The sequence below is a fragment of the Cavia porcellus genome, unplaced genomic scaffold (genome assembly GCF_034190915.1).
Source record: "Cavia porcellus strain 051 isolate PalLab524CR breed Dunkin Hartley unplaced genomic scaffold, mCavPor4.1 scaffold_13, whole genome shotgun sequence".
Taxonomy (NCBI): domain Eukaryota; kingdom Metazoa; phylum Chordata; class Mammalia; order Rodentia; family Caviidae; genus Cavia; species Cavia porcellus.
In genome coordinates, this window is record NW_026947496.1 from 55,217,214 (window position 1) to 55,244,877 (window position 27,664).

The 27,664-nt window shown below is 44.6% G+C and overlaps 1 long non-coding RNA gene across 3 annotated transcripts in view; it reads right to left on the reverse strand.

The window, feature by feature from the left end:
• LOC134478564 (uncharacterized) overlaps positions 1–18,167 on the reverse strand; it is a 40,162-nt gene extending 21,995 nt beyond the window's left edge. Inside the window, exons 1-5 of one of the 3 annotated variants that reach the window (XR_010051278.1) lie at positions 17,791–18,167; positions 11,405–11,550; positions 10,483–10,593; positions 2,935–3,113; positions 2,502–2,752 (exon numbers count right to left, since the gene is read on the reverse strand). This is a non-coding gene — a long non-coding RNA (uncharacterized LOC134478564). The remainder of the gene's footprint in view (positions 1–2,501; positions 2,753–2,934; positions 3,114–10,482; positions 10,594–11,404; positions 11,551–17,790) is intronic. The other 2 variants (XR_010051279.1, XR_010051277.1) reach the window with 2 other exon arrangements.
• Positions 18,168–27,664: the final 9,497 nt, after the last annotated feature.

Sequence of the window (27,664 nt, forward strand, 5' to 3'; positions counted from 1 at the left end):
TGACACATTGACAACACAGCAATCCCCACAGGGCAAGTCCAGCTCTCCTGCTGCATTTGTAAATAAGGCTTTACTGGAATCCATTCATATGCATTACTTGTACTGTTTTTTGCATTGTCATGAGAGTTCTGTAGTGGCAAGGGACCCAAAACATTTTCTACAAGGTTCTTTGGAGTGGTAAGAGCCTCACACATGTTAGATAAGGACTTTCCCACTGACTGACATGCCCAGCTCTTTTAAAATTTTGAGACAGGGTCTCATTAAGTTACCCAGGCTGGGAATTCAACTTGTGATCCTCCTGCTCACCTTTTGACTAGTTGATAATATACAGGTTTGAACCACCATTCCCTGTACCCAGTAACTCACAATGAGTTACACCCCAGCCCCTGACCACTTTTTAGAGACTCTCACTCAGCTGCTCAGGCAGAACTTGAACTTGCTATCCTCCTACTAGCCTCCTTAGTAGAACCCTGCCTACCTGGGCTTCAAGTTGTAGGGAAGGGAAAGATGATGACGGAACATTTGTAAGGAGCCAGCACCTGTCTTTTATAGTTGTCTTGGTTACTTTTCTCATTGCTGAGGCAAAATACCCACACCCAAAGTCAAAGGAGGTAAGAGGTAAGGTTTATTTTGGCTCATAGCTGGTAGAGCTTTCAGTTCATAGTGGGCTTGCTCCAAGGCAGGGTGGCTTGGCAGAGGAGCAAGACAGAGGAGAAACAGGTCATGGCGGGCAAAAGGCAAGAGGGCAGTAAAGCACTGATGTTAACGAGAAAGCATCAGCAGCCTGCCTCCCCTTTTATCCCTTCTAGGGTACCCACCCTTTGGTGGTATCACCCACCCTCAGGTTGGGCCTTCCCACTATCCACACCCAGAACTACACGAAGCCACTCAGTGCAGTACTTAGTAATCACATATCTTTAATCCCAGCGTTGCATCTTTAATCTCAGCACTACATACCCTGAACCCAGCCACCTCCAAAGGCCCCACTGTGGCTGCATGAAGCTTTGGGCTATAATAGTTGTTTTCCAAATGTTCTTTAAAAAGCCAGTTAGGAAGGGTTAGGCCAGAATGAGCTGTCTCTGAAGAATTTAAACAGGAAGAAGCTGTTTTCCACTGAAGGCACAGTGAAGACGCGTGCAGACTCTGGAGACTCCTGCAGCACCTCAAGGCCAGGCACTGTGGCTCTCTGGGAGGTCACAGCACTGGCCTAGCCAAAGACAGACTAGTCATGGGTTGGCCTTGTTCACTGGATGGGAAGAGACTGATATCAGGGAAACTCCACTGGGATACTGATCAGGTGAGAGGAGACCTGGTGGATGGCTTTTTTCCCCAGTACTGGAGTTACACTCCTAGCTCCTCCCCTGCCTTTTAGAGACAGAGTCTCACTAAGTTGCTCAAGCAGAACTTGAACTTGCTATCCTCCTGCTTCAGCCTTCCAGAGTGCTGGAATTATAGGCAAGCACCACTATACACAACCCAGATGATTATCTTAAGTGACAAGGCCACTTCCACCATGTGAAAAGAAATCTTAGTCTGTCATCTGTAAACATTCAGTTCACCTAAATAGTACTCTTGTTTTGACTTCATGACCTCAAAAGCACTTTCTGGTTATGACTTGGCTGCTTTCCATATAGATCTATACCTCATGTCCTCGGTGGGCATAAGAGTGACACATAATGTTGTGTGTCTGAGAGAAAGCACACTGTTCTAAGGATTAGGATCTCATATTCATTAGGTTTCCCAAGGGATTTATGGGCCCCAGGAAAGGGACCCAGAGTTCCTGGGTGTGCAGTTTCATTAGGCGTTCCTCCCATCGGTCCCCCTGCAGGCAGGGACTTTGTTTCACACACCATCATTTCTGTGGCCCTCAGTTCTCTGACTGCCCCAGAAGACACACTTATTATGTGTGTGTTAGAGCAAGAATGCAGGCAGGAAGGAAAAAAAATTAGATCTAGAGTGTCCCCAAAAGTCTCATGTTTTCAGATGTAGGGCTTCAGATGGTGACTGAACCAGGGGGTGCAAAACAATTCATGGAATGGTCTACTGATGAATTCATAGCTGAATGTGCTGCTGGGAAGTAAGTCCTGCTCAGAAGAGGCAGGTTCCTGGAGGCATGAGCCAAAAGGGTATATTCTTGTCCCCAGCTCTTCTCTTCCTTATTTGCTTCCTGGCTGCCAGGATGTGAGAAAAGTTCTTTCATTTTTGCCATGACCCAGCTTAGTATGGACTGAAACTCTGGAACATGTGAGGCAAAATAAACCTCTCTTCCTTTGAGTTCTGGGTGTTAGATACTTCCACCACAATGCTTCTGCCTTGGAGCCAGCCATGGACTGAATCTCCTGAACTGTGAGCCAAATTTAAAATGAAATTGTGGGTGTCTGGTATTGTGTCAAGCAATGAGAAAGCTGACTGATACAGAGGATGGGAGGAGGGAGGTGCAGTTGTTCATGCAAGATCTTGGTCCCTGAGATAGAATTTTTGTTGTAAATTAATAAACTGACCTTCTGGCTGGATACAGCAGTCTCAGGAGCATAGTTAGTGGATTTTTCTGTGGGCCATTGTGCTGCTCCCAGTGCACTGTCAAATCAGGATTCTTAAGCTCTGAAACTCGTGGCCAACGCTTGGACTTGGGTGAATTCACACGTAGTGCTCCTTGAGGCACAACTGCTGGCTCTCCTGGCAGAAGCAGAGGGCTGTGCCTTTTCATAATTGCATTTCTACTGCCGTAATGGCATCTGCTACTTCTGCAGTGCTAGGGATGTTGAAAGCCAGTGTTGAAGCACCTAGGACAGCACTGGCATCCAATAAGTGCTCAGCAAACATTTATTGAATAAATGGATATAGCACTATCTGGGGTAAGCCATAAAATGCAGATTGTACAGTTGCTTTTGCTATTAAGCCTAAATCATGGTTGAATAACGTCCAACTACTTACCGTAGTCTGCAACCACAGACATCCTAAAAGGCTGGGAAAAATTCAGGGCAGCACATCCCTGAACACTCACAAGTGCCTGAGGCCAAACCAACCATCTTGTTGGAGGAGTTTTCAGGCCTGGTTTGACATATTACATCAGGTGGTAGCAGTTTGTCACTGAGGAGACAGCAGGCTCCAGCCTTAAGAAGAAAAAAGCAATTTCAAAATGAGACATGGTTGAGGCTGGTGTGGTGGCACTCATGTAAATCCTAGTGCTTGGGAGATTGAGGCAGGAGGATCATGACTTCAAGACCAGTCTGGGGCTACATAGTGAGGCCCCTATTTTAAATTAAAAAAAAAAAAAAACAAGATTAGATTGAGAATTTCTAGGTGTTTAGTGAAAACTCACAAAGCTGGAAATTATTGCTCAGCAAGGGCTACCACACATCATGTCTCCCTTTCATGTCTTAGGTAACTGTGAATTTTATGCTTTTATTATCTTTTCAAGGCACATTTGTGCACATACCTCAAACAACCTTTATTTCTTTGGGAAAAAAGTAATATATGCATATTATTATATTATCTAGTCCCATACAATGTTACTCCCAAACTTAGCAATTTAAGGCAACATATATCAGTTCTCCCCCTCGACTCTGAGGTCAGGAATCTGGGAGGAGTTTATCTGGGCAGGTCTGGCTCCAGGTCCCACAAAGTCTCAGGAAGGCAAAAGGACAGTGGCACTGTCAGTGGGGGCCGCAGTCTCATTCAAGCCCAGTGGGCCCAGGACTTGAGCTCACCTTAGCCACAGGCTAAGCTCCTCCCTGCGTGGTGAGCCTTACAGGGCACACAGGGGTGCCTGCACCTCTGAGACAGGTAGAGACACACAGCTTGCCAGAGACAGGCAAGGAGAGAGAGAGAGACGCTATAGCTTTTTACCATCTTGTTTGGGAGTGCCACAGTGTCTGTTCTCCATGGTCACGCAGAGTGACTCTGGCACAGCACAAGAGAGAAAGGCAGAGAGGTGTGGCAGCAGACAATGGCACCAGATGGGACAGCAAGAGACTGGGAGGGAGTCTGAAAATTCATCTATAGATACCGTGACATTCCTACATTTGTAACATGGAAGCTGCTGGACATGATGGCACTGGTCTCTAATCCTAGTGCTGTCAGAGGCCGAGGCAGGAGGATTGTAAATTCAAGCCCAGCTTGGACAATTTAGTGATTTAGCAAGACTCTGTCTCAAAACAAAAATAGGGGCTAGGAATGTTAGCTGGGTTTAATCCTGATACTGAAAAAAAAAAGTGGAAACCTGATTTTTAATTTTTCTCCCTTCACATATGGCTAGACTTCATCACTGAAGCAATTAGCATGGGGTGGTAGCTGGGTGTGGTGGTACACATCTGTAATCCAGCACTCAAGGAGGCCAAAGCAGGAGTATTATTGCAAGTTCAAGGCCAACCTGAGCTACATAGTAAGTTCAAGGCCGGCTGGAATACTAGCAAAGACCTGTCTCAGAAAACCAAAACCAAAACCAATCACAAGAATGAGATGGTGGTGATGGTGTGTGACTCTGTGGGCACAGTCATGAAGGGCACTGTGATGGCCACCATCTCAGGTCACTCTTGTGGAAGAGCACAGCATCTGTGTTGTAACTCTACCAGCAGAGCAGTCCTCATAAGAGGAACAGTCCTCCTGTCAACAGCCAGCACCATCTGGCCAGCCGCAGGACAAAACACCTTCCAAATGCATCCTCCCGCCTAAGCCCAGCCTATGGGTGGCCACAGCCCAGCTGACAGCTCTGCTCACTCTGAGCCACAATCACTAAACTAAGGTTCTCAAATTCTTGACTAAAATAAAATGAAATCACAAATGTTTATTATTGTTGTTTTGTTTTGGTAAGTCTCACTATGTAGCTCAGGCTGGCCTTGAACTGGTGGCGATCCTCCTGCCTCAGCCTTCCAGGTGAGATTACAGACATGTAATCTCATGTCTGTAAATTCCATGTTGTAATCTCATGTCTGTAAATTCCAATGCCTGAGCATTTATTACCATTTTAAATCACTACATTTGCAGGCGATTTGTTACTGAATTTCAATGATTTTACTTGTGATAACCGTACCTGTTTTAATTAGTTTCAGCAGACAGGGTAAGTATTAAAGGAACTTGATAGTCCACTGAATACCCAGAAAGACTCAAGGCTGAGGCTTGGAGTACAAACTCATGAGCCCTCCAGTGGAGGGCCTCTACTTCCCTTGCTGCAGACAGTCCCTCTACACTCTAGCAACAGGGTGCTGCCTCCAGGACCCTGGTGCAGCCATGTTGCTTTTTCCACTGCTATACTCCTCAAGAATGTATTTTACATGACACTTCCAAACCAAGGACTTTGTGTTGTATGCTTATTCACCAGCACGATGGTTAGATTCATGCCTCAAACTTGGCTGGACCATGGTGCTCACATAGTTGGTCAACTACAGTCTGCATTTTTCCATGTAAGTGTGTTGGAATGAGATTAACATTAAATCAAAGGGTTCTGAGTAGAGTGTGTTTCCTAGGGTGGATGTGCCTCATCTAATCAGTGGAAGGCTTTGATGGACCAAAGAGACAGACCTCCTTCAAGCAAGATGAAGTTTGCTGGCTGGTTGCTTCTTGAAACACAAAATTGGCTTTTTTCTGGTCTTCATATTTGTGTGACTCAATTCTTTAAAATAAATCTCCTCTCTCTCTCTCTCTCTGTCTCTCTCTCTCTCTCTCTCTCTTTCTCTTATTGGTTCTCTCTTTTTTTTGGAGAACCTTGATTAGTACATCTAGTTACAAGTGAGGGTTGGAAGCTGAATTTCTGAAGGATCATTAAGACTCATACATGGGGAGATTTAGCTCAGTGGCATAAGCACCTGTCTGACAAGCACAAGGTCGTGAGTTCGATTCCCAGTACCCTTCCCCTCCAAAAGAACCACTCATAGATGGGATATTCTGCACATAGGAAAGATATTCTAGTTGCTGGGGTGCCACCAAGCCCCCAAATCCTAACCAACAGCTATTATATCTTTGGTTTTTTTTTTGGTTTTTTGAGACATGGTCTCACTATGTAGCTCAGGCTAGTCTTGAACTCACCATGTAGCCCAGGCTGTAGAATTTGTGGCCATCCTCCTTCTTCAACCTTCTAAGGCTGGGATTACAAATGTGTGCCACCATGCCCGTCATTTACTCATAATTTAAATCATTAAACATCATAGCACTCTCTTACATAAAATTACATTTACCCTCAGTGACGTCTCTTCTCTCCAGTCCACTGAGGAAATCATGCACAATCGTTGATGAATATCCCTCAAGCTATTTTTCTAAGTTGAATACTTTAAAGGTGTTTCAGGCACATGCTTGGTAAGAATCCAGGGAATTCTAAAGGTTTAGATTTAAACCTTTAGAAATACTGTAGTCTTGATTCTGTATACACCTTCTTTCATTTATGTACATTTGTAATGAATGACACATCTCTCAAGAGATTTTCTAACTTTATCTCTTGATTCAAATTAAAGTCCGACTATAATTCCTTCTCTAAGGAATGATACTGCATGCCCCTGGGTAACTCTGGAAGTCTCACTTTCATCAGAGGTGAGAGGTAGTTCTTTTCTGGCTTGGATAGTCCCATGAACTCTTATTAATTCATATTCTTTAAAATAGGAATTTATGATTATTCAGTCTTCTCCAGGTTGAAGTTTGCTTTTCATTTTCTGTGGGCAAAGCGATTAAATAAAAAAGCCAAATTGCAAGACTATTTCAATAGCTACAGTTTTAGATGATTTTGGCATATAATTTATTAGGTTCAAATGGAATCTTCTACATAGAAGTAATTTTTTCCTCTAAGTTGAAAGGAGCACAGATGAAGACTGATTCTATCATAGAATCTTTAAGAGTTTTCTGACAAGATCCCCATAAAGTTTCGTTCCTAGCTTTAAACTACAGCAAAACTGGAATGCATGTGGGACTTTTGAGTTTAATAAAGAACATTCATCTATTATTATGACTCAGGAATAGTAAGTTATCTCATAATTAGCCCAGAGGAAGGAGATCCCAGAAGATGGCTGGAGTTGTCCTGGAAGACAGAAAACCTTCTGAGAAAAGTGTGCAAGCAAAATCCAATGATTATAAGTATAATTATGAGTTCTACAAATGCTTTAAAGTCAAAATAGCAGCCTGTAATGATGCAAGTCAACTTTCTGAGCTTCAAGTTGGGTAATTCTCCTTCAACACAAAGAAGCCAGGCTTATAACCCCAGCCTGCTCTTCTTGGTGATAAACTCACATAAACAAATGGATCCACTCATCCCTTGAAAAAACTGGAAGCATTTGGGACCAACAGAGCACAAGGGACAAAAATTTAGGTTTCCTGTGGCCTTGTGTCTTTACCTTAGTGAGCCATGCAGACCTGCATATAGAATACAGCTAGGAGGAATATACAAATGTGTGGCCAGAAGAGTTTAATATATAGAAAGTAGATAAGGGACTGCATGGGGCCTAGATTTGAGGCAAAGGACAGGTGGGTGGGGGGAAAGAAATCGGCAGTGACCACTACTGGCTATGCAATTTCCTTTATTTTTCTTCTCCCTTCTCTCTTTTCTTCTTTTTCCCTTCTCCTCTTTCTCCTTGTCCTCCTCCTCTTCCTCTGTATCTTAGTTACTTTTCTCTCGTTTTTGAGACAAAATACCTGACGCTCAAAGTTAGGGAAGGGAAGGTTTATTTCTTACAGGTTGAAGGTTGCCATCCATACTCAGTTGGCTCCAAGGCAAAATGACATGGCTGAGGGGCAGTGGTTCATGGTGGTGGCAAACAGCAAGGGCTAATAAGAAAAGGGAAAGACATGCCTTCTCTCTGCCATTACACTTATGATGGCTCCACCCCTGGGCGGGTACAGCACTCATACCACCAATCCCAGTGCTAGACAACAAACCAATCACAAATGCTAGATTTGGCCGCGACCATGATTCATGAGGCTTGGGGGAGGGGCATCTGAACATAAACCATAACTCTAGGCAAACATGCTACCACTGAGCTACAGCCAAGATCCCTCCCATCTTTTTAAAAAGTTTTGAGACAAGGCCTCCCTGAGTTGTTTTGGCTGGACTTGAACTTGCAATTCTCCTGCCTTATCCTCCCAAGTATCTGGGATTATGGACATGCACTACCACACCTGGTGAGAGTTTTTTATGATGTGATGAAAACGTTCTAAAATCAATTGTAGTAATCATCACACAGTAACAGCCATGGGACTGTGTACTTTCAAGGAGCGAACTGTGCTATGCATAAATTATCTTTCTATAAGTCTGCTTTTTTAAAAAAGTGATTTATGTTTTATTTAAATGCAGACATTATAGAAGCTAACAATCAAAGAGTGAAACCCCTTTCCTCTCATCCCAAAGTATTACATGTGTGCAGATTGATGTGTATCTTTTTGATTTTTTACTCAGCATGAACAAACACTGCCTTTTATCTGTTCTATATCAAATTGCCCATCAAGCTATCTAATTATCATCTATCTATGTAGTCCTCCGCTTAGTCATCCAGAATTTACTCATACCCGCCAGGAGTGAAAGAGACGTATATGATGAATAGTGATCAGATTGAACACCCAGCTGCAAAGATAGGGTTCTTCCTGGTGCAAGAAACAGAAAACATGGCTCAAGCCACCTCGAAAACAATACCAACAAAGCAATGAGTAGGTTTTCCTTACACAGGAATTTTAGGGCAGGTCTAGTACCAAAAATAGCATGATTCAAAGGGTCAAGGACATCTTTGGGATCCTGTGTGTCTGTCCTCCCTCTTCTATCCTTAGTCTGGCTTCATTCTCAGGCTCCTGGAATGTTCTTCTGGTTGTCAGATGTCCAGGCGGAAGTTCAAATCAAGTGCAATCTTAAAGATCACATCTATGGGCTCTGGCCACCCTCCCTGAAAGAGGTGACCCAATGCTCCACCAGCACACAGGGGTGCGGGCTGCATGGCGTCCTTGCTGTTTCTCCCCAGCCAGCAGGGCTACTGCCTCTGGTTTTATTTTTGCTGAATTCCTGAATTATCTCTCTCCACAGGCTTTAAGTTTCAGTTCAGGTTCTTCCTGTGTCCATAGGACCCACCTCTCTCCTCCTTCTCTTCCTCATGTTGCTATATTCTAGAATCTGGACACCAAAACATGGAGAGATTCTTTCTCTGCTGCTCACCCTTCTGCCATTATCTTGGAAGTAGTAGCTAGGTTTTTAATTAATAGTGTTGAGTTGGAGGCGTCTTTTATTCTTTTAAATTTTTATTTTAGATTTTTTTGAACCAGGAATCAAACTTACAACCTCATGCTTATCAGGTAGGTGCTGTGCCACTGAGCTAAATCTCTGGCCCCGAAGGGGCCTTTAAAGGTGATGATCAGTCTTGATCCTGCTTGTATATCCTAGTTCTTCTTGATAACTGTGTTTTGAATGACTGAAGGAGGAGTGAGTCTCTGGCCAGGGAACTACCATAAACTGATTGGCCATGTGACCCCTATAAAATGCCTGTAATAGAGTTGGGAAGGTGGTACCCTGAAGGAAAACCAGGGTCCCATTAGCAGAAAAAGGATAACAGGAATGGACCTTGAGGGATAAAAACCACAGACGTCTACCATATCAGCTAACTTTAGATGTGGGTTTCCCAAATGTGAGATGAAATAACTTAGTGCTACATTGGAATGCTGGATTTACTACTTGCTAGCTTTTGCAAACTGTTTCTTTCTCTAAGTCTGGGCTTTGCTCAGGAGTAAAATAAAAAATAATCCTAACTCTTCAGGGATGGTTGCAAATACTATACACTAAGTGGCCAGGAAGCAGCAGATCTTCAATGGTGTGTAGCTCTTATCTTTTTCATGGCCCTGCTTATCCATTCTCCATTCCCAGTGATCATATTACTTTGGGGTTTTAAATAAGACCCACTGCAAAGCACATTTTAAAGTTCTCCATTATATATATATATGTATTGAATGATCACTACACTTATTATTATTATTGCTATTATTATTGGTCACTATGTTTTTAAAAAATAAGTTATCAGAGAATTTGGCCTTAAAATTTATTTTATTTCCCCTAGTGTGGTGTCATTCTGACACTGGAATCTGTCAGCAAACAAGGATTCAAAGGGGATCCCTGGCTAGCGTGATTTTTAAAATAGTTAACAAATGCTCCAGCTGGGCACTGACCAACTGGAATGACCAATTAGATTAGTCAGAATGGATACTGGCCTCCCATAGTCTGCTCACTGAACTAGGATGCCCTGTTTGTTGGCTGGTCTAGACGGGAGTCACTGAACCATCCCTACACTAGACATCAGCTTAAGGTCCCAAGACTTCACACCAGGAGCGGGCAGTAGCTATGCTTTCCTACTATCTGGAAAGATATTTTCCATCCCAAGTTACAATCAAGATAAAGATGCTGGAATGGAAGCAGCCCAAGCCAAGAGGAGGCTCCCAGACGTCTCTATACCAAGTCTCAGTTCTGACCTTTGGCATCATGCCCAAGGTTGGCTGATAACTCACAGCCTTCACAGAGGACAGGGGACTTACCCATGACCTGCAGAGGAGAGAGAAGCCAATGACTGGAGCCAGTGCCTAGTTCTTCAACAATGAGAGCCGGGTCACAACCTCCGCAGGTGACTGAAGAAGAGGTGGCTTTTCCTGCAATCGGAGATCAGAAAACAGTAGGCAAGCTGTGAAATTCAGAATATGGTAATGTGACCAGATACGGCTGTGCCTTTTTCTTCTCAGCATTATACAGTCAAGACTGGGAGAGCTCATGCCCTGATTTCCTAGGCAGACCATTCTGGAAGCATCAAACACGGACTCTCAATCCTAGTCCAGAAACTGCAGATGGTTGCTTTATCAGTCTCCACCTTTAAGCATTAGTCATTATTTAGCCTTAAGACATCTTTTAAGTAATTGGACTCTTTCCCACTGGAATTTAAACCTATTTTAGCTCTTTGTTTACAGATTATACTACTGTCACCAAATTTATAAATTTTGTCTACTTCAAATTCAAGTCAGAATTTAAAAATTATAGTAAAATACACATAATGTAAAATTTATCATTTAACTTTTGTTTTTTGATGTAAGTTTGTGCTATGCCTCTCAGGCTGGCCCCAAACTCAGGATCAGGAGATCTTCTTGCCTCAGCCACCCAAGTAGCTGGAATTAGAGGCAACATCACTATGCCTGGCTATACTTAAGCCATTTTTAAGTATACCTTACAGTGCTGCTGAGTGTAGTCACATCATTGTGCTATCACCACCACAACCCATCTCCAGAATTTCTTTTCTCTCTCCAGACTGAAACCCCATCCCCATTACACAATAACCACCTCCCCCACCCCACAGTCACTGTCTCACTTAGCTCTGAGAATGGGACTCTTCCAGCCACTCCTGTAAATGCAGTCGAACTTGCCCTCTTATACCTGGCTTGCTTCACTTAGCCTAATGTCCTTGACATTTACCTGCGTTGAAATGTCTGTTAGGATTTCTTTCCTCGTCAAGGCTGCATAACACTCCACTGTGTGCTGTGGTTTGGATATGACTTTCTTCCCAAAGCTCATGTGTTGCTAGCTTCGTCCCCAAAGTAAAGGTGTTGAGATGGTGAGGCCTTTAAAAGATAATTAGATCATGGGGTACAACCCTCAAAGGGACTCAGGTAGCTTTCAGAGGACTCTGCCGGGTCCTGAGGGAGCAAGTGGTCCTACAGCAGCAAGCCGGCCCCTCCCTGCTCTCCTGCATCCTCTGTCAGGAGTGCTGATGGTTGAACTCCTGCCATGTCATGCTGCTGAGGTCAACTAGATAGGGCTACCTGATCTCAGACTTTCCACTTCCAAAATTGTGAACTAATTAGCCTCTTTACTTCATAAAGTACCCAGCATCGAGTATTTTGTTATAGCAACATGAAAAAGACTAAGACAGTAATATATGCACATTTTCTTTATCCATTAATGTGGATGTAGATACTTAGGTTCTTTCAACTTTTAGGAACTGTGAATAATGTTGTGGTAAGTTTTAAGATTCTTATGTTTTTCCTGGAATTCATTAACTGGATTCACAGCTTGAATAGCTGCTCTTATTTCTATATTAAATGGTCACTGCAATGTGCTCCAACTGGAATTCATGATACATAACCTTAGAGATGCAATACAAAGTATATCATACAAAAATTGTTGAGACAGGGCCTCTAGGTAGCCCAGGCTGGCCTTGAATTCACTAAGTATCCCAGGCTGGCCTCAAACTCATGGTTAATCTCCTGCTTCAGCCTCCTGAGCGTTACAAGCCTATGCCATCATATCATACAATTTAATCCATAAACCCCTTTTTCAATGCCATCCACGTGGTTTCTCTGTCATAGCCAATGTTTGCTCTTAGCTCTTGCCTAATTAGTCACTAGAAATGCAGTCCTCACTTTTACCTAATCATAAGAGAGAGTTCCATTTGGTCAACAGTTGGATGATAAATCATGAAAAGGAGGATCTAGAAATGGGTGGATAAAATCTTCTTTTCTTTCTTAAATACTCTTTGGTATATTCTGCATTACCTACCACGTATTGTATTACTGTCCTAATTAAAGCCAGAAAACAATAAAAAGTGGAACAATATGGTTTTCCTTTTGATTGGTTGTAAAAACCAAACCCCGCATGAATATATTTCCTTCTAAAGGAGAAGTCAGCATGTATCTACACAGAGATAGACAGTAAACAGCTCAGGCTTTGTGGGCCATTTGGTCTCTGTTATAATTACTCAACTCTGCTTTTCTAGAGCAAAAGTCACCACAGAAGATGTATGAAAAGTATGTGTGGCTGTGTTCCACCAAAACTTTATTTATTGATGCTGACATTTTAATTTCATACAGTACGCATTCTTTAGTCCTTAGTAAAAATGATTCACAACTTCTAGCTTGCACAAAAAGACAGCAATTTCAATTTGGCCTGCTGGTCACGGTTAGCCATCTCTACTCCAAAATATTAAATAGACTAGATAAAATAGAAAGTCCTCTCGATGCTTTACACCAACTTCTGTCCTCTCCATACCTTCTCTTGTGGATGTGTATCTTCATTTTATTACTTTGGGTTTTTTTTTTTTTTTTTTTTTTTTTTGAGACAGAGTTTCATTATATTGCCCAGGTTGGCTTTGAACTCATAAGCCACTTGCCTCAGCCTCCTGAATAGCTGGGGTTACAGATGTGTTCTATCCTACCCAGTTCTATTACTTTTTAAATGGAAGATTTCAATCCAAGCATGGTGGTGCAAGCCTATAATCTTAACACTCTGGAGGGTGAGGCAGGAGGATTGCCCTGAGTTGGAGGCCAGCCTGGGCTACATAATGAGTTCAGCGCCAGACTGAACTACAGATTGAGATCCTGTGTGTGTGTGGGGGCGGGATTCAGACAAATACAAAAGCAGAGAAAACAATGTATAATCCTTTCTGTAACCATCTCTGAGTTGTGTGACAGTTATATCCCCACTCACGCAATCCATTTCCCTCATTGTATCCTCACATTTATCTAGATATTTTATGTATCCATAAAGACTTATCCATAATTATTGTACTTACCCATAAATCCTATTTAATTTGTCCATATTAATTCAACTATGACATTTACCCACAAATAAGAAGTAGGTATTTCTAAAAGGTAATGCTTCATCTTAAAATACCACAACTAAAATAAATAATAATAACTATAACTTAAAAATGCTAAGAGCATAATTTCAAAAAACTCATCGAGCAATAAGCATGACCTATGACACGGTGGATTTTGTTAGAACACAGCAGTTTGAAACAGAGACTGTAAACTGGATAATCCGTCCTTGATCTGATGCTTCCCTCAGTAGTCATTCAAGAGAGAGAAAAGGCGTTCAACCTCTCTGTGCCTCAGTGTCCTTCTCTGTGAAAGTGGGGATGTTTAAAGTGTGTGTTTCCCGAGTTGCTGGGAGAGCGAGTTAGTGAATACCCAGAAAGTTCTCATCTTGGAATCCCAAGTCCACAGCGCCGGGGCTGAGCCTGAGTGGAAGGTGTGTGTGGCAGGGAGTTTTGACTGCAGCCACCTCACAAATGCCTGAAACAGGGATAAGCACAACCTGTGTGACGGAGAAAACCGGAAAGTCAAAGCCAGTGGTCTGCGGGGCTGCCCCTGCTTCCTCCCTGGGCCACGCGGACTCCTGCGTGACTGGGTGTCTGCCGTGTGGCCTCAGCTGCTCCTACCCTCTGCACCTCTCAGCCTCCGCTGCAGCTTCTGTCATGCACAGCTGTTTGGCTCTGTAGTCTTTAGAGTTTTAAAAAAATGGTTTTAAGTATTAAGGACTAAACCCCTAGGGTCTTCACACTGAGCTCCATTCTAAGCTCTTTAAGGAAAATATTTTTTTTCAAGGGAGGGTTGAGCTAAATTGCTAAATTGGCCCCCTGACCCCCTTGCCTCAGGCTCCCAGAGTGCTGGGATCACAGGCAGGCACCACCCTGTCATTCAGAGTTCTTGAGAGAGAGTTGATGGCAGCCTTGCAAAAGGGAAGTGTTGTCCTTGCCTAGAACAGGGTATAGAGTTTACAAGGTGATCGTTTCAGAGACCTTGGTGAGCAGCTTAACCAGTCAGTCAGAATAAACTGGCCAGGGCTATGGTAACAATCCCGAGGTCCCTACGGCTTGGTGCCGCAGCCATTTATCTCCCATGTATGTGCACAGCCATCAAGAACTGGCTAAAGCTCTTGCTTCCTCCTGAACCCAGCTGCTGTGAACAACGGCACGGTCTGACCAGGTCTGGAAAGAAATCACATTGGTTCTTATACTCTTGCTTCCCATGTATCACTTCTGCTCACAGGTCGTGGGCCAAAACCAGTCGTGTCCACGCCTGTCTTTGAGCAGGCAAGAAGTTGCATTCCCACTGCGTGCCCAGAAAGAAGCAACGGCTGAGCGTCATGCGTGACACAGAAGGGGAGGAACTCAGCTATTCCCTATCCTCTTCTCCATCCCTATATATAAATCATGTATATAAAAGGCATTCAGGGAAGGCAATGCTGAGCAGTACCCCCCAGCATAGGCCTGTAATCCTAGCACTCTGGGAGGCTGAGACAGGAGGATGGCAGGTTCTAGCCAAGCTTGGGAAATCTAGTGAATTATCTCGACCCTGTCTCCAAATTTAAAAATAAACATGGATGGGGAGTAGCTGGGGATGTAGTTTAGTGTGAAGATCTTGGGTTCAGTTCCCAGTGCTGAGGGGTAGATGTATAATCCCTTTCTTCTTGGACTGAAACACTCATTCTGAGTCTTTCCTCAGTAAAGCCTTTCCTTGAAGCAAAACCAATCCTAACTCCGAGTTTCTCACACAGACCAATTTTTCTTTTTTTGTTTTTTTGAGACAGGATTTCACTAAGCAGTTCAGGCTGGCTTAGAACTCACTTTGTAGCCTAGGCCGGCCTTGAACTCAAGGTGATCCTGCTGTCTCAGCCTTCCAAGTGCTGGGATTACAGGTGTGTGCCACCATGCCTGGCACCAAGGCTGTTTTCATCTAAGCCACGGAGACCGCTTGAGAACCTCTCCAGGTGCTTCCCATTTCTCTTAAGATAAACAAGCTGAAATTAGTCAGAAGACTTAGAACACCCTGCTGTGTGACCAATTGTGTACCTTTCTGAATGATACTGGTGTTTTCTCTGACAGTTGCTATTCTGCCCACTCAAATTCTCTGCCAGCTCCCCGTGCCCCTAACAGGGCTCCCCTGGTAGAATTATTCACTCAGAATTTCCACATCTTCTGAATATTTCCCCTAAGATTCCTCCTGGTTTTGGTGTACCACCTGTCTAATAGGTCTCTTTCAGATTTCAGTATTTTCACAGTAAGGCAACAACTGTTCTGGTGTCTGAATAAGCCCACAGCAAGCTCTATGCACTGTTTTTCTTACTAGAAAATCACATTGGCTTATTGCCTGTATAACAGGGCCAAAATTTGGGTATGCAAAAAATAACATTAAAAAATGTCTGAGCCAAGCATGGTGGCACATACCCCTATAACCCCAGCATTCCAGGAGGCTGAGGCAGGAGGATCGCAAGTTCCAGCTCAGCACAGGAAACCTAATGACTGCAGGACACTACCTAAAATTAAAAAGTAAAGATGTGGGGGTGGGGGGGCTGCGGATGCAGCTCACTGCAAAGGTATCACTTGGAGAGTGGATTTTCCATTAATTAGTCTTATTAATTGCTGGAGTCCTCATTCAGTGGAGTATTCAACTTCTTCTGCCTTCAAGTTGGCCTCTGTCAGGTATTCAATCATTGTTTACATTCCCCGTGAGACTGTTTCTTGCCTCTTAGGAGGCTGCCATGCTTTCTACTCTCAAGATGACACCAGTGGACAGCCCCGATGTCAAGCAACAGTAGGACAGATGAGTAAATCCTGGCATCATCACACACTGGGAAACCATCTGGTCACAGAGAAACAGCTCGAGACCACAGCACCAATGACTCTCAGTGCTACGGGGTGGAGAAAGTCAGACAATTGAAACTATATATGATTTCACTTCTGTGAAGTTCAAAAACTAACCTGCAGGCTGGGCATTTAGCACATTTCTATAATCCCAGCACTTGGGAGGTTGAGGCAGGAGGCTTGCAGTGAGTTTGAGGCCAGCCTAGGCTACACAGTGAGTTCAGGTTCTGCCTGAACTGCATAGTGAGATCCCGTCTCAACAAAAAAATCGCCATTAACCTGTGGGTGTAACAGGCTATAAAGTGGTTGTTTTCAGTAGGGGGTAATTGTGTGGGGGAACACAAGAGCTGGCTAGGGGGCTGCCTTCTAGGTGGTAGCCACGGGGGTAAACATTCAGCAGGCACTTAGGGTTGGCATGCCTCACCATGTGCGTGCCCTACCTCAGCAAAACCTCAGCATCTGCAAAGGTGGTGTCTGGGTATGGGCAGAAGTTTAACTTGCTTCAGATGTTGGGGGAGAAGCTCTCTTCTCCGCACTCTCTGGCCACCTTCAGGCCATCATTCTTTCTGAACAGCCCGGAGCTTCACAGATGCCCCTGAGCAGTGTCTGGTCCCTGCTCTTTGAGGAGCCCTAGGCCCAAGGCCTCTCTGCTCCAGTTAGGAGCTCCTTGACTCAGATCCAGACTCCTGGCTCACTGGTCCTCAGAATTTCAGCCCTTTCCCACCTCCAGCAGGAAACCTTGGGGCCCTAAAGAAAGAAGCCTGGTTTGATGTTAGGCTGGCCTCCCTGGATTGCTTCTCTCTGTTATTTCTACCCCCACCAACCTGGTCCCTCCAGCAATCCGGTTTCCCTGTGCCAAAAGGGCTTCCTGTATACCTTTCTCACTTGACGGCAACTGCCTGTAGCATTTCCTTGGAGGGACCAATGCCTCCTCAGGCCCAGGGCCTGTGGTGGGAGAAGGGCTGGCTGCAGGGAAGGGAACTGCATCTACGTGCGCGCAGGAGCAAGGCACACTGGCTGGTGGCTTAAAGTATCTTAGACCCATTGCCCTTGATTTTTTTTTTTTTTTTTTTGCAGTCTATTTTTTTCATCACGTGATTTGGATGATTCAAATCAGTGTGCTTAGGATCAAACCACTATATTTTAGCAGTGAAGGAGTTCTTCAAATGACAGCATCATTCTGAATTCTAAGTGGGATCTTTTTTGCACTGTGTGCTCCTGGGCAGTGAATACATTTAGCATCTTGGCTCCCTACCTCATTGCTCTCCACACACATAAATGTCACTCATCAATCACCTAACCATCGAAAATATTCCTCCTGCATACCCAGAGTTCTACATTCCCTGAAGGATGGCTTTAGCCTAAAATGTTTACAGATTTAAAAAAAAAAAAAAAACAAACAAACAAACCTGAAGCCCAAAGCAGAAAAATGACTTACCCATGCCAGCGACAAATCAAGGATGCAGCCCAATCTCTTGATTTCCAGTTTGGCGAGATTTTTTATGCCACCCTGCTGACTTTCGATTTAGGTTTGAGGAACTGACACAAGGCAGTGTGAGGGAACTTCTGTTTCTCACCGAATTTCTGCTTTCCCACTGGTGTGGAAGCTGTCCCTGTTACTTCCTCTTTCCTTCCCAGAGAGTGCCAGGGCCCCGGGCCCCCTCTCAACCTGAGTAGCCCTGGCAGTGTCTGGGAACTTGCTGGCAGACATGCCCAGCCCAGACCTCCCCTGTGCAGACTTTCCCTCCCTGACCTTGCTAGACAGCTGTGCAAATGGGCTGCGCTCAGCTGTTGCTCCTCTGCCCTCTGCATCTCATCATGAATCAGTCACAAAGTCAGAGAGCGCACAGAGGGATCTGACTCAGTAAGCTTCATCCTAATGTTCTGTGCCCTTCAGATATAAAGAGCGTGATACAAGAGAGGAGCCAGCTGGGGGGAGATTTCAGCCAGGGAGCTGGGAATGCTGCACTTAGAACTGTTTGTTCCTGCCGGGCGTGGTGGCTCATGCCTGTAATCCCAGCACTCAGGGAGGCCGAGGTGGGAGGATCGTTGCAAGTTTGAGACCAGCCTGGGCTGCAAAGTGAGCTCAAGGCCAGACTCAACTGCGTAGCAAGACCTCGTCTTAAAAAAAAAAAAAAAGAAAAGAACTGTTTGTTCCTGCAAGCATGTATTCATTCATTCATTCATTCATCCATTCATTCTAGCAGACCAGGTCTACTGAATGCTTACAATGGCTGCGTTTCAGATGACACACGGGCAGATACAGCACACCTATTCCCTGTCTTTGTAGATTTAGAGTCTTCAGACTGAGCTCAAAACCTGGTTCTGCCACTGAAGCAACAACAACAAAATGAAAATACAGTTACTACAAAGAGCAGCGTATGTTTACATATGGGAAGTAACTAGACCGATTCTTAGCACACATGTGAAGCCACAGCTATTATTATTACTAAAAATGTAATCGTCCGTTGGTACAATTCCTGTTCCTACAATATGACATGCACATTTAGCTGAGAACTCTGTATGTTTCAAAAAATTGTGTTTAAAAGACTAACATTCCAAAGTTGTGCAGTTGCACATCATAAACACATATATTTGCGGTGTGTATCACAAGCAATGTGTGTGTGTGTGTGTGTGTGTGTGTGTGTGTGTGTGTTTTCTGGCCTGATAATCAGGATTTCTGTATTCTAAGCTCAAGACCATGATAAAACCAATGTATGCATACTTTGTGAAGACCTCGGGGAAGGAGAAAAATGACATAAGCATGAGCTGTTACTATTCTGTTCTCTTCCTGGCCTCCACTCTTGACAGACACTTTACCTTATTTAGCCTCTGCTGCCTGGTTTTAAACCTCTAAATAGATCGGTTATTTCAGGCTGGCCAAACCCTCGAAATTATTTGCCAGCAGCATTTTGGGGAACGTATCCCCTTACTGCACGAGCAAGAGCACGCAGCGCGAAGGCCTGCGCGGCTGCTGCCAGGTCTCTTCCCGCAGAGCCTCCGCTTGCACTCCCCGGCTTGGCTCACAGAAGGCACAGGAAAGAGCCCAGCTTTGAGGCCAAGCATGTCGTCTGCAGAGAGTCACAAAGCTCACAGACCTCACTGTCTTCATTGGTGAAGTCGTGGGAGGAGAGCAGAAATTTAACTTCGCAGGACTCCCGGGATAATTATATAACTAAGCTAATGATTATAATACAGCTGCTCTTAGCGCGGGGTGTTATGGTCCAGCACTATAACTCCAGCACTCTGGGAGGCTGAGGCAGAAAGATCAAGATAAATTCAAGCCCAGCCAATTTACCATCTTAATGAGACCCAATCTCAAATAAACAAACCAAACAGAAAGAAAAGATAAAAAAAGGAAAAGACTTGAATGTAGTTTAGTGTGAAGGCCCTAAATTCAATCTGCAGTACCACCAAGAACCAAAATAGAAGAAACATAGAAGGCCACTCCTCAATGGCAGTTAACGACTAGATAAAATTTTTCATTACAAGAAGGGGCTTAGCCTTAAAACACAGTGTCTCATGCAGGGGTGGCTTTACCTATGTTATGAGGGTAAAACATCTCTGAGCTTTCCCCACTTGCAAAAGTCCTGGGATTGAACCCAGAGCCTTCAAGTTGAACTACATCTTCAGCCCTCCTTAAAATTTTCCAAACAGGGTCTTGCTAAGCTGCTAAATTAACTGCCTAGTTTAGGCTCAATCTTCTGATCCTCCTGCCTGCCTCCCAGAGTACTGATCACAACCCTTTTATGTGGAAGGAAAGGACATGTCTGCTCCAAGAGGGCGGAAGCAAGGAGGGGCCCAGAAGGAGAACATATCACACAAGAGGTGGCCAGAGTATCAGGGAGACTTCTCTAAGCATGGCCTGATTTCCCTCCGGAGCTGGCCGAATTTCTCACAGCTCGTGGCAGATCGGTGGGGTAAGGGATGATGGTTCTAGAATATCTTGCTGTTAGCAAAGCTGAATGTCTTTAGGTGCCTCAACTTGCTCATCTCCATAGGCAGACTTTTCCCTGCAGTCTTTCAGATAGTCTGGAAGCTGCCTGCACACGCAATGCCTTATGGCCTCAGTATTCTGTATACTTTGAAAAGACTTTCTTATGTGTTTTTTTTCTTTCAACATTATCAAGTCTACTACATGCTAGGTGTCATTTTTGGAACTGGGATCCCAGCACTAAAGAGGTTACCCCAGGCCCCAGAATCCTTGAGCATGAGTCTCCAGGACAGGGCCAGGAGACAGGCACATGCCATGAGTGGCTGCCACATTCAGAGGTGGAACATGTCCATTATTACAATTCTATTGGGCAGTGCTATCCTGGAACATTCTTAACATTTTCATTTGAACACTGAATTAAAATCACATGGGCAGTTACATTTGCAACGTATTTTTCAATTAAAAAGAACTGTTTTCTTGAAAAACTGAACTACCTAGGTCATGCCCTGCAAATACCATTTACTGTTAAGAGAAACTCAGCTTTCTAGAGAAATGGCTGACTTAAGTCTAAATTGAGAAATGTATACAACAAGCCTGCACCACTAGTCAGATCATAAGGCAAGGAATCTGTTAAGGATGGCTAGGGTCAGACTGAAAGAACTGGGAACTTATCTACAGAAGTTCTCGTTGACCAAAAGTAGGAGAAACAAGCATCAGTGAGAATCACCACGAAGGCCTGAGTCACAATGTCTGGGTAACACCGCATCAGTTCATAATGACAGTGAAACACATATTCTCAGTTCCTTTGTAAAATGACAGGAAAACAGTCCTCTAAGACTGGCAAGTAAACAGAATGAGTCAAGCATTTATTCTGTCTTTCCAATAAGAATTATGCCTCAGAGTAACCATAAATCATCAAGGAAGAAATCATTCTGTCTATAGAAGTATTCCAGTGAACACTTAAAAAAGGAATGCAATAATTGGGCCTATTGAAACAATGGATTCAGCAAATGATCATCAGATCCCTGGTTGGGAGACCTTGACAAATGGACTCACAAAAAACCATGCAGTGAGAACTGAGTGTTCAGCCCTGAATCACTACCTGTGGACTAAGTCTCTGCCACTTCTGAGCTCTTTGTCATAGCAGCTTACCCTGCATCGTAACTAATAGAGATGGCTGACTAAAAACTGGGTATAAATAACACCTGTGCAGCTCTCAACACATTTTATTTCCCTATGACAAAGGTAGGTAGCACACTCCTGTCACACTGTGGAGGTCTGTGAATCCACGTGAGGTGTCACTTTGATGATGTGCCCACAGCTATACACTCAAGGATTGCTTTGTAAGGCAAAAATCCTCCATTCAAGTCTTTCATCCCACATTTTTTTCTTACAAGTCCAATGACAAGGAGGGTTTCACAACATCTAAGAACACTGTGCTCCGTTCCTATTTTTCCAAATCTCTAGAGCTTGTCTTTATGATTCTTCCTTGGAAAGAGTATTTCCCACCAAGAGCCAGCTCACTGGCCAGCTCTGGCAGAAGGATTCCATTACAACTAATAATGGGACTCAAGTACTTTAGAAGCTTTTACTAATTGAGCTGCTGAATATCCCTATGAAGTAGGTAACTATTATCGTCCCCAATTACTGTCAAGCAGCTGAGCTGCAGAGACATTAAGTGGCTTGCCAAGATCGTACAGCAGACTCTCAGGCACAGCAAGTCACCTCACGGAGGATGAATTTCAGCCCCATGCCAGGACCTAGAATTGGCCTGAAAGTTAGGAGACCTGTGGTCTGGTGGCAGCTGTGCCCTTAGATACCGAGAAGTCACTTCCTTTTTCTGGGCTAGTGAGTGTGTGTGTGTGTGTGTGTGTGTGTGTGTGTGTGTGGTGTGTGGTCTGAATTAATCTGCCCTTCCTCTGGGGCTTTCCTACTGACAATGGACATGGGGTTCCCCTGACAACACACACCTCCACTGCTGATACTCGGGGAGGAAGCTAACTTTGAGAAAGAAAGATTGAAAGCAGAGAATACTTTCCACTCTCTCTCTCTCTCTCTCTCTCTCTCTCTCTCTCTAATAATGGGAGTCCAGAGCTGAGCTACCTCCTTAGCATTTCCTTTATTTGTTTTTGTTTTTTTTTTTTTTTTTTTTTGATACCAGGGATCAAACTCACGACCTCTCACTTTCCAGGCAGGTGCTTATGCTGCTGAGCTAAATCCCCAGCCCCTAGCGCTTCCTTTAAAAAATTTTTTGTTGTTTTTTTGAGGCAGGGTCTCATTCTATAGCTCTGGCTGGCCCTGAACTCACTATGCAGCCCAGGCTGGCCTCAAATTTATGGCAATCCAGCTTCCCAAATCCTGGGGGTTACAGGCACTCATCACCATGCCTGCTGCCTTTTTAAAAAAATTGTTGAGAAACGGTTTTGCTAAATAATTAATCCCAGGTGGTGCTCAAATTTGTGATCCTCCTGCCTCAGCCTCTCCAAAAGCTGAGATTATAGGACTGTACCAACACACCCGATAGTGGAGACATCTTGTCTTTAATGGAACGAGGCTGCAAAGTGAAGAAAAGCCTGGCCTGAGTGGTTTTGGGTTGCAGTGCGTGGAGAACAGCCTTGCATGGGCAACAGAGACAGGGAGCTCACTGCTCCCTTCGAAAGTGGCAAGGTGAGGCCTGGAAGAGGGCCTGCCCCATCTTCCCATGGAATCCCATGGAAGCTACAGGCTGCTCTGGCTGGGATATGCAGGGACCCTATAAAAGTATACTGTCCAACTGGATGCCCCTAGAGTTCCCTCTCAATGATGCATGTGCACCAGAGTTCATTGTGGTGGACATCTGCCATGGGCCCTGCAGAAGTGTGGCTGGGGGTTTACCCGTGCTGCAGCCTGCATGGGCCCCAGGCACCATCTACCGCCCCAGGTCTCAAGGGAGAGATGTCATTGCTGGGGAAGGGTTAACTCCTGCTCAGTAAAAATGGAAGAAGTCTGGGGTCTCTCCCTTTTCCCAACATCTTTCTACAATGAATTAAGCTTGGCTAACTCATTACGGTGTACAGTTCACTGCATTTTGAAAAATGCCACTAGTACTCAAATCAAGAATATCCTCACCCCAGGAAGATTCTCCGAGTCTCCTTCTGTTAATCCTCACCCTGTACCAACCAACCTCTTTCTCATTCCTATCACCTTAGTTTCATTTTGTTGGTTCCAGAACTTGCTAATAAATGGGATCACAGCCATCAGTACCCTCTCTACCCATTTTAACATGCAAATGATGCTTTCAAGTTATTTGCCATGAGTAAAGATGTCGTACCAGGAAGACACACCACTGTGATCCATGGCTAGGCGTACACTGCTGCATAGCACAGCAGATTTGAGCTTTGCAGAGTTTCCTAAACATGGCACTCTGTCTTTGGCTTAGCAGCCTCCAGAAGATTCTCTTTCTTCCCCATTTTCTAAATCCTCCATCATCACAGCTTGCTTATCCCCCACGTTCTACGCCAGTGCACAGCCAGCACCACATGCTGAAGGGCCCAGCATCCTCAGAGGTTCTGTTTGGGCTGGAAGAACAATCCCTGAGACCTGCTGAGAGCTATTACAGCTCCATAGTTAATAATAACATTAGCTGCCATTTATCCAAGGTGCTCTCTTCAAGACATCATGCTCAGTGTCTACATACATTATCCCATGTAATTTTCACAGCCTCCCAGTGAGGCATTATCTCCCTTTAGAAACTAGGGAACTGCGGATCAGAGAGGCGAAGATTTGACTCCAAAGCTTTCAATGGGTAAATGATGTACTAGCGAATCTGTTAAAATTCAGGGCTATTCAGCAGGTCTGGGGCTGCCTGAGCTTCTGCATTCAGTAGCAGGCTTCACTCAGTGCTGGTGTGGCGGCTCTGGAAGATCATGTTAGGTGTAACTAGGGGGAGATGCCCTTAAAAGAGGAGTAAGGAATAATCTAGGATATGCGTACTGAACATCAGCTTTCAAAACCATGTGCTCAAACATCTGCTTATATAATGAGAATTAAAATCAAACGACCAAAGGGACAGAATTCCTCTCCCAGAAGCCAAGTATTTAAGTTTAGGAAAACTCTTGGAGAAGACTTTTAGTTTGTGGAAGACTAGGCAGAGGTGGGATAGGACTCAAACAAAGAGATGGTAGGGGAAATGAGCAGGTAACTGGGAGTGGAAGGCCAGGAAGGAGGCGGAACAAGGCCATGATTGAGCCCGTAATTGTTCCTGGAGGTTCAAGAAACCCAAGGACCCTCACAAACTGCTTCAAGGGGCTGGTCTGTCACTGGAGGAATGTCTGAGTCACATGGATCCTTCAGGCACACTGTGTGTGGGTGGGAACTGTGGGAGAAGAGGGATGGGAGTTTAAGTGAGCGATGAGTTGAAAAAGAGGAGATAAAGTAGAAATGGAGAAAAAAAACCTGCATGGAAAGTCAGAGCAGAGGCCACAAGGAGGGGCTCCCTCCGTCCCACACCAACCCGCGCATCTCCCAAGAGAAATGTGGGATATCCAAAAACAAATTGACAACTATTTGAAGATCCTCACTGGCTTTATTTGCAATTTAAGAATGGGGATAACGCTTTGTACCATAAAATAGAAGTATTCTGCAGGCCTGAATAGAGGAGGCTGATTTTATAAACAGAAAGGGCTATGGAAAACAGAATTAGAAAACAAAAACTCAGCTGTTGGTTTAAAGTTTCTTTCTGTGTAAGAAAGAACGATCAGAAAACAACTGATCAGTTGGCATCAGGTGACTCCAGGTTTCTTATCAATATAAGGCCTAAAGTAGAACTTCAGGGTTGAAGCTGGGCTGCTTGAGAAACTTAGCTGTTAGCACTTTGGTCCTGATTTCTTGTAAGGCCAGATCAACAGCTTGGTTTAGCTTGGTGAGCTTTAGCAAGAGTGATTTCATTTTGATTTTTAGCTGCACCTCACAAAAACTTAGTCTAAAACAAGAGCCTCCTGTAACTTTTGTTTAGTAAGAGTTTCCCACTGAAGCTACAGGTTCAAACCCATCTTTCTTAGAATTTTAAGAATACTTACAGTAAGATCTCACTTTTCTTTTCTTTCTTTCTTTTTTTTCTTTTTTTTGTTATTCTACATAAAAACCTTGGGAGGAGAGAGGGTAGAAGTCATCAGGCTACAAGTGTGGAAGTCAAGGCTAGAGATCACTAGAATTTTCACAGTTACCTGGTGACAGTGTGTCAAAGGTGGAGCTGGAAGGGTGTTTCTTGACCTTCTGTGGGCACCACAACTACCTTTTTAAAATACCCATTGCCTGTGTCCATACCAGACCATCTAGATTCCACTTGTCCAGAGCTAGTCCCAAGCACTGGTATTTTTCAGAGGATCCTCACTGATTCCAGAGTGCATTTGTGGCAGGAGCAAAGACAGAATGCTTAGCTCAGCTGCGGGCTCCAAGCCCAGGACACAGTCGGTCTCAGTTAACATCAGCTGCTAGGGATGCTCTGGCTCACTGACTGCAGTGCTGTGACAGCGTACTGCCACTCTGATTCTCAGACTCTGCCCAGCATCCAGATGGCCTGGAGGGCTCCATAAATCACACATTACTGGACTCACCCCAGAGCTTTCTTTCAATCCACTCTAGTCTGGGGCTGGGTCTGAGCATCCACCCATCTAATATATTGTTCACATTGTTCTGTAAATACAGCAAGAGAAGGTGACTCAAAGAGGTGAATTATATCCTGCCTTTCCAGCCTGGGGTGAGATGGAGCTCCAGGGATCTCCCAGGACAGATGGGGGCTGTGGTATTGAGGCTACGTTTGCAGGTGCATCATCCAGGAGGTGTGAGTCACACGCTGCAGGCAGTGCTGGTCTTCCAAGATGAAAAGGGGGCTGACACTGTCTGGAAACACCTGTAGCCCAGGCAACATGCTCTGACTCATTCATTAGAGGCAACTTGCACAGAGCAGGACAGGGAAGAAAGAAAACATGTAAAAAAAGAGAGGCTTGGTATCAAATGTCCTATAGCCTTGAGATGCATGATCTCACAGACATACATAGGCACAATTATATGTTACATTTTCTTTCAACCCACAACCAAGATAAAGGTTCTGGGGTCTTCCTGGGATTTTCTGCTCAGAAGGAGGAAGCCAGGCGTGGTCCCATTTGACTTGCCATTGGTTGGGTCATGTGGTCACGCCTCATCTTCACCTGCCTGACTACAGCTTGTTCAGACTTATTGGCCTCAAACTGCAACAGGTAGATGCCAAAACAGGAGGGTGCAGGGGACTCTGACCAGAATACCAGGGTGGACAACAGCCTGTTGTCCAACTTGGAGTGTCCTCTCTGGAAGACATGTAGGGCAAGGAGATAGAAGCAGTGATGGGAGAGAGACAGGACAGGAGAAAGAGGAGCTGAGAAGCAGTCCCTTAGGACAGTCTTCTGCAGGACAGCCTGTCTGAGCAGGTGACAAAATGGCCAGGGTGCAGGCTTCCTGCACATAGACTTTGGTGGCTGAGCAGAGCTGGTGACCTCCCTCCATTCTGCCTTGGAGCAGCAGGAGGCAGGGGCCTGACTCAGGGAGTGACAGTGACTTGGCCTGGAAGGCAGAGCTGTGCACAGGTGGCCAGCCTCTGCTCATCGTCTCCCTCCAAGATGAACAAGGACGGCGCTGCCAGCCAGCTCTGCTCTTCCTGCTTGTTTCCTCCTTCCTGTCATCAGACCTTTGCCCTATGCACAAATCTCATCCGCCAACCGCATGGGTGGGTTCTGTCTTTTCCTTTCATTGTAAGAAGACAGGAGGTTCATATGTAGCCATCTGAGTCTTAATCTTGGATGTCTGTTGAGCTCAGGTAACGTGGCTCTAAAGTGTCCATTATTAGAATTTCACACTGGAGATTGAGGAGGAGATGCTAAACAAAAAGGTGGGTTTTTCCCCCCTATTGGGAATCAAACTCACAACCACATACTTGCCAGGTGGGTGCTGTGCCACTGAGCTATATCCCCAGTCCACAAAAAGATGTTTTATCCAGGACTCTTTTGGTTGCCAAAGGAACAGAATCTAAGGAAGCTAAGCACAGTGTCACACAATTATAATGCCTGCACTGGAAGGCTGAAACAGAGCACTGAAGATTTGAGGCTAGCCTGGGCCAAATTGTGAGACCCTTGACTCGGAAAAAAAAAAAAAAAAAAAAAGAAAGAAAAAAGGTAGCTCAGAGAGAGGAGGAGGGCATACTTGCTTCAGAGGTTTCTGGCGTGGCCTGACCTGGGAACTTCAACATCTGTAGCTCACTGCTTTGCCCCTCTGCTTCCCTTCATTCCTGAGTGGAAGATGCTGCTGGCAGCGGCTCAGGGTTCACTGTACTGATAGAAATAGGTGGAGCCCTGCAGTTGTCTTAGGT